The following is a 7,154-nucleotide window of genomic DNA, read 5'->3' on the forward strand; positions in this document are numbered from 1 at the left end:
TGAGTGAATGTCCTGCCTTAGCAGTCACGTCTTATATACCAGCATCGAGCAAGCAAAAACTGGGCCTTGTTTCAGTGCCAACGAGAGCCACGGAAGCATTGCTTTGTCATCGTGAGGGACAATCTATAAACCTTTGTTGTTAATATAACCATATTTTTGTACTATGAATAAAAGAAGACTTGAGTTATAAATCTAGAAATTGCAAAGAATTTTCTGAAGAGGAACACTGACCAATGTCCTTCTTTAATTCCTAAAATTTTATTGCTTCTCTCTCTCTCTCTCTCTCTCTCTCTCTCTCTCTCTCTCTCTTTCTCTCTCCTCTCTCTCTCTCTAGTCTCTCTCTCTCTCTCTCTCTCTCCATTTTGAATTTTGAAGCATTCTGCAAGAATGAATCCCTTTCTTGTCATAATTTTGTAACATTCCTACATCAGTCATCTTTTGTATCCAATTACTGGGGCCTGGGGATATTTTTTGTTTTGCATCTTAAGATTATTATTTTTATTACTGACACACGGACGCACGTAGAAAAACAATCACTACTATGCTATTATGAATTACAAAGCAAATATTTATGCTGCCATTTTATCGCCTTTCCTTAAAAGTATTTTCATATCATATATTGCTAAAACCTTGGTCTCTATTTTTTCTTTTATCAGTACAGTAGGTACAGAAGTTTCGCTCGACTGACATTCTCTTCCTTTGAATATTCTTTGTCAAACTCTTTCGATCTTATTCAAAACGAATAGTTAACTGACTTTCACTGATGCAGCGCCAATGTTGATAAATTTATGGATGTCTGAAATTTTATGGTTTTGAAACTAATCGCTCACACTTCATGAGCACTCCTACGCCAAAGAATTCGTGTGGGTTGTATACAAGGAGCAATGAACGATGTACATCCAGGTAATTATGCAGCCAAGTAGGTAAATTACAGATATACAGATACTTGTTCAAATGGCACATGTATTGTTTGAGAATCATACCGATTTCTTCTATGAATCTTGAAACCCAAAATGACAGAAGAACATATCTGCCTCGTGGACCCTAGATTAAGGTTGGAAAACAGCTATTCATTACCAATTACTCTGAATCCTCAAGATTTGGGCGTTATACCAAAAAAGCCTAAGAATTAAGATAATCAATCAGACATTACAAAGTGGCTGGGTTGATTAGTGATTAGCTATCCATAGCTAAGATAAGTCTTAGTGTAGCAGTGTCATTATTCTTTATTAACTTAGTCCAAAGGAGGAACTCTTGTGGAGCTCTGACATTTGTTGGTTACTGTCACATGAAATTTCCAAGGAATTTTTTAAATCTGAATGGTTAGTGACGTATCCTTAGATGGCTAAGGATTCGATCTTTTCATGGCCTGTGATGTCATAGCTTTTGCCAAGATGTGTATGGCCTCACTGCTTGATCTTCTTGTGTGTGGTGGAACTAAGTCAAAGTGAACTTCCTTACCACGATGGTCTGATAATAATATCCAGTCACACGGGACAAATGGCTGGTAGCAGAGCAGTGTCTGTCTCTCGTCGTCCAGACTTACTTTTGTTTCATCTTAATTTATTCTCACATTTTGAAGTTTTCTCGTTCCCTTTTAGACGTGCATCCTCTGTCACTGCTTTCGAAAGCTGCCTTTTGCTTTCAGAAAGCTCTGAGTAGTCTGTATTCTTCTTGGTTCTGCTGTGCTCCGGCTTCACTGTAACTTTCCCCAGTGAAAGGAGCAGGAAAGGTGTCCATTTAGGTTCTTTATACTTTCTTCTTTCTTGCCTCACTTTCTTTGCTTAAAGAGACTAGCCAAAAGTTGGCAATTTCAGCATAGCTAGTTTCAATCCAACTTTCCAATCTAATGATGATTAAAACGAGAGTTTTGTATCTAAATCACAAATAAAATTTGTGTGAAAATTATTGGAGTATTATTCTTTTTTCAGAAAATATTCTGAAGGCCAAGCTATGACGCATGCAAATGAGCAACAGCTGCATTGTGCTTTTTAAAATCAGTCTATTGTACAAAATCTGGAGAAATGAAAGCAACATTTTATTTGTAATTTATTGTGAAACCTGATTACAAAGTAGCTTCAGGAACATTTGAAGAATCTGAAGAATCTTGATGTCGTCATTAAGAGAAACGTTTACCATCCATAGCCTCCGTAACCACCATAGCCTCCATAGCCATAGCTAATGATGGGTCTGTAATAAGGCCTATAGTATCCACCGCCAAGGAAGCCAGGATCGGCTTCAGGCTCCGGCATGGCCTCAGAGGATCCCAAGATGGCAAACAGAGCCACCAGAAGCAACAGCATTGAGCCAATCTGCAATATGAGAAGGATCGTCGATTATCAATTATACAGAGACTGGAAATCATCCTTAAAGTCTCAATCTTGATTATCTAAGCGCAATCATCTTTATATATAAAAACATACTCATAAATATTTAGATATAATTCATGAACTGACTCAGAGACGAAATTCATATATTGACTTGTGAATCAGAACTCGACCTGATGACTCATTGACTCACCACCTTCATATTGAAGAGCTGAGGTTGAGGATGTTCAGTCCGACAGAGGCACTTAAGTGAGTGAGTGAATGTCCTGCCTCAGCAGTCACGTCTTATATACCAGCATCGAGCAAGCAAAAACTGGGCCCTTGTTTCAGTGCCAACGAGAGCCACGGAAATATTGCTTTGTCATCGTGAGGGACAATATATAACCTTTTGTTGCTAATATAACAATATTTTTGTATCAATGAATAAAAAGAAGGTTGAGTTATAAATCTAGAATTAGTACTTGCGGAAGGGGACTACTGACCAATATTTTTTTCTATTGCCTAAAATTGATTACATTCTCTCTCTCTCTCTCTCTCTCTCTCTCTCTCTCTCTCTCTCTCTCTCTCTCTCACATTTCATTTTTATAAACATATAGAATATCTTTGCTGCAAAGTATATAGACAACGAATAAGTTGTTATGGAACATGTTACCTCAAAAGCAAATTGTAACGGAACATGTTACCTCAAAAGCAAATTGTAACGGAACATGTTACCTCAAAAGCAAGTGATTGCAATGAAGACTTTATCAACTTCTTTCCATCCCATCCCTATAGTTGATTGCTGCGTGTTTCTCTGTTTCCTTAATTGTTCAGACCACTTCTTGACTGATTCCTTCAGTTGATATTCTTCAAGTACAAGATGGTTCGAGCGACTGACGAGTGACGAGTCTTCCTGAGAATATTTTCAGTCATTTTTTTTCCTCTTATTTAAAGCATTCCTTTTTTTCTGATATTTTTTCTTATTGTAATAATGATTGATTACTTGACTGGTTTTCATAAATTTGGCTTTATATGATAATAAAACTATAATATATATCATTTAATGAAAGATAGGTAAGCATTAGAAAAAATTTCATTAAAACATTCATATCACTTATCTTAGATGCTATGCACAATTTAGCTGGTGGGCCAGTGGCATAGTGGCTAGTGTCGTGGAATGCCACTCAGATATCACAGGTTCTCGTCTCCCCTAGGGCAGTGAAAAATCACTGGCTGTGTATCATGATCATTGGAAGCTTGAAATTCAAGCCAATGGCCTCTCTGTGATTGTTCCATGTATATAGGTTTCATCTACTGAAATTATAATAATAATAATGATTATTTAAGTAAATAACAAAGTTCCTTTCAAAGGGACCATATATCATTCATAAAGAAAACTTGTTTCTTTCGTGAATTTGAAAACTTTGCTGAATTCCAGATCGCCTTCCTACCCAAGAGTCGTGGATAGCAAATAGTTTGCTCTTGTCCCATTACTCTGTCAGAAGTGATTTCTCAAGTTTGCAATAATAATTCAGCGGATCAATCAGTCCTTGCAAAATGTCTGAGGCTGAGCAGCCATTAGCAATCTGTGGCTTAGCAAAAAGCTTAACCTAGCCTATTCTCATACGGCATATTCCCAAAGAAGACTTGAGTTATAAATCTAGAAATTGCGAAGAATTTCCTGAGAGGACATGACCAACGTCCTTCTTTTATTCCTAAAATTTTATTGCTTCTCTCTCTCTCTCTCTCTCTCTCTCTCTCTTCATCTCATCTCTCTCTCTCTCTCTCTCTCATCTCTCTCTCTCCTTTTGTTTTTAGAAGCATTCTGCAGAATGATCCCTTTCTTGTCATAATTTGTGACATTCAATAACATCAGTCATCTTTTGTATCCAATTACTGGGGGGCCTGGGGATATGCTTTGCTTCGTGAAATTATTATTTTTATTACTGACACACTAACAGCACATAGAAAAACATCACTTCTATACTATTATTGAACTGCACGCAAATATTTATGCTGCCATTTCTCTCCATTTCCTTAAAAGTAATTTCATATCATATATTTCTAAAACCTTGGTCTCTATTTTTTCTTTTAATCATACAGTAGGCTCAAGAAGTTTTGCTCGGCTGACATTCTCTTCCTTAGAATATTCTTTGTCATACTTTTTTCGATCTTATTTAGAACCTTCCTTCCTGATCTTTTCACATTGCATCGTGATTAGTTAACTGACTTTCACTGATGCAGCGCCAATGTTGATAAATTTATGGATGTCTGAAAATTTTATGGTTTTAAAACTAATCGCTCATCACTTCATGAACCACGCCTACATCAAAGCATTCATGCAGGTTGTATACAAGGTGCAATGAACAATGTACATCCAGGTAATTATGCAGCCAATTAGGTAAATTATAGATATACAGATACCCTGTTCAAATTGCACATGTATTGTTCACGAATCATACCGATTTCTCCTTGAATCTTGAAACCCAGAAGACAGAAGAACATATCTGCCCTCGTGGACCCTAGATTAAGATATGAAAGCAGCTACTCTTCACTAGTTTGCTCTAAATCCTTAAGATTTGGGCATTATGCTAAAAAAGCCTAAGAGTTAAGACGATCAATCAGACATTGCAAAGTGGCTGGGTATGACTAGTGATTAGCTATCCATAGCTTAGCATAAGTCTTAGTGTAGCAAGTGTTAATTCTCTATTTATTTTTATAGCAAAGGAGGAACTCTTTTGTGGAGCTCTGGCATTTCTTGGTTACTGTCACATGAAATTTCCAAGGCATTCTTTAAATCTGAAAAGTTAGTGACGTATCCTTAAATGGCTAAGGATTCGATCTTTTTCATGGCCTATATGATGCCATAGCTTTTGCCAAGATACCCACGGACTCATTGCTTAACCTTCTTGTGTGCGGTGGAACTAAGTCAAAGTGAACTTCCTTACCACGATGGTCTGATAAACAATATCCAGTTTCCCCTAAATCTCCTTTCTTCCCTCTCCTGTCGAAATCATGAATTAAAAAAGGTTCCAAAGACTTTAATGGAGAAATGAAAATGCAGTTTATAGGGTAATCTCAGTCACGACACGATTTGAGAAAAAAAAGTACAGTACTTTGCAATTTACGGGTTACTTTTGAGTTGTCTCCAGTCGGGAGACGTTCATAATGCATTATATAACGTTGTCTGGTATATTTATTCTTTGTAAAACGTCACTCTCTCCTATCGAAAAGATTTATGTATTGGCAGGTGTCTCAGTCACACGGGACAAGTGTCTGTCTCTCGTCGTCCAGACTTACTTTTGTTTCATCTTAATTTATTCTCACATTTTGAAGTTTTCTCGTTTCCTTTGGACATGCATCCTCTTTTACTTGCTTTTGAAAGCAGCTTTTTACTTTTTTGCTTTCAGAAAGTTCTAGGTAGTCTATATTCTTCTCGGCTCTACAGTGCTCCGGCTTCACTGTAACTTTCCCCAGTGAAAGGAGCAGGAAAGGTGTCGATTTGGGTTCTTTATACTTTCTTCACTTTCTTCTCTCTAGCCTCACTTTCTTTGCAGAAAAAGAGACTGACCAAGAAATGGGCAATTTAAGCCATAGGTAGATTCATTCAAACCTTTGGTCAAATAACGATTCTACGAGAGATTTTTATGTCTAAAATCACATATAAAAATTGATGTAAAAAGTTATTGAGGTGTTATTCTTGTTAAGAAAAATATTTTGAAGGCCAAGCTTTGAAGCATGCAAATTAGCAACAGCTGCATAGTGCAATTTAAAAGTCAGATTATTTTATAAATACTGGAGAAATTAAAGAAGGCATTTTATATGTAGTTTTATTGTGAAACCTAATTACAAATAGCTTCAGGAACATTTGAAGAATCTGAAGAATTTTTCTCGACGCCATCATTAAGAGAAACATCTACCATCCATAGCCTCCATAGCCATAGCTTGATGATGGGTCTGTAATAAGGCCTATAGTATCCACCACCAAGGAAGCCAGGATCGGCTTCAGGCTCCGGCATGGCCTCAGAGGATCCCAAGATGGCAAACGAGCCACAAGAAGCAATAGCATTGAGCCAATCTGCAATACGAGAAGGAACCATCGATTTGTCCCCACTTATTCAGAGGACTGGAAATCATCTTTAAGGGTCATAATCACGATCAACCTCATTGCAATAATCTTTATGTATAAACACATATTCGTTGAAATTTAAAAATAAAGCTTGAAGTTATTCAGAAACTATTCTTATATTGACTTGTGAATCAGAACTGGACCTGATGAGCTCATTGACTCACCACCTTCATATTGAAGAGCTGAGGTTGAGGAGTGTTCAGTCGACAGAGGCACTTGAGTGAGTGAATGTCCTGCCTTAGCAGTCACGTCTTATATACCGCATCGAGCAAGCAAAAACTGGGTCTTGTTTCAGTGCCAACGAGAGCCACGGAAGCATTGCTTTGTCATCGTGGGGGACAATCTATAAACCTTTTGTTGTTAATATAACCATATTTTTGTACCTATGAATAAAAGAAGACTGACCAATGTCCTTCTTTAATTCCTAAAATTTTATTGCTTCTCTCTCTTCTCTCTCTCTCTCTCTTTCTCTCTCTCTCTCTCTCTCTCTCTCTCCATTTGTTTTTAGAAGCATTCTGCAGAATGAATCCCTTTCTTGTCATAATTTGTGTGGGGACATTCCCATAACATCAGTCATCTTTTGTATCCAATTACTGGGGCCTGGGGATATGTTTTGCATCTAAGATTATTATTTTTATACTGACACACATGACAGCACGTAGAAAAACTTGCTACTATGCTATTATGAATTACAAGCAATATTTATGCTGCCATTTATC

General features: G+C 37.1%; 1 long non-coding RNA gene across 1 annotated transcript; it reads right to left on the reverse strand.

Annotated features, from left to right (window-relative positions):
* Window positions 1–2,036: 2,036 nt before the first annotated feature.
* On the reverse strand, window positions 2,037–6,653 carry LOC135204422 (uncharacterized). The gene is made up of 2 exons (XR_010312206.1): window positions 6,600–6,653; window positions 2,037–2,312 (listed from the first exon to the last, which is right to left on the reverse strand). It is a non-coding gene; the product is annotated as an uncharacterized LOC135204422 (long non-coding RNA).
* Window positions 6,654–7,154: the final 501 nt, after the last annotated feature.

The sequence above is a fragment of the Macrobrachium nipponense genome, chromosome 24 (assembly GCF_015104395.2).
Source record: "Macrobrachium nipponense isolate FS-2020 chromosome 24, ASM1510439v2, whole genome shotgun sequence".
Classification (NCBI taxonomy): Eukaryota; Metazoa; Arthropoda; class Malacostraca; order Decapoda; family Palaemonidae; genus Macrobrachium; species Macrobrachium nipponense.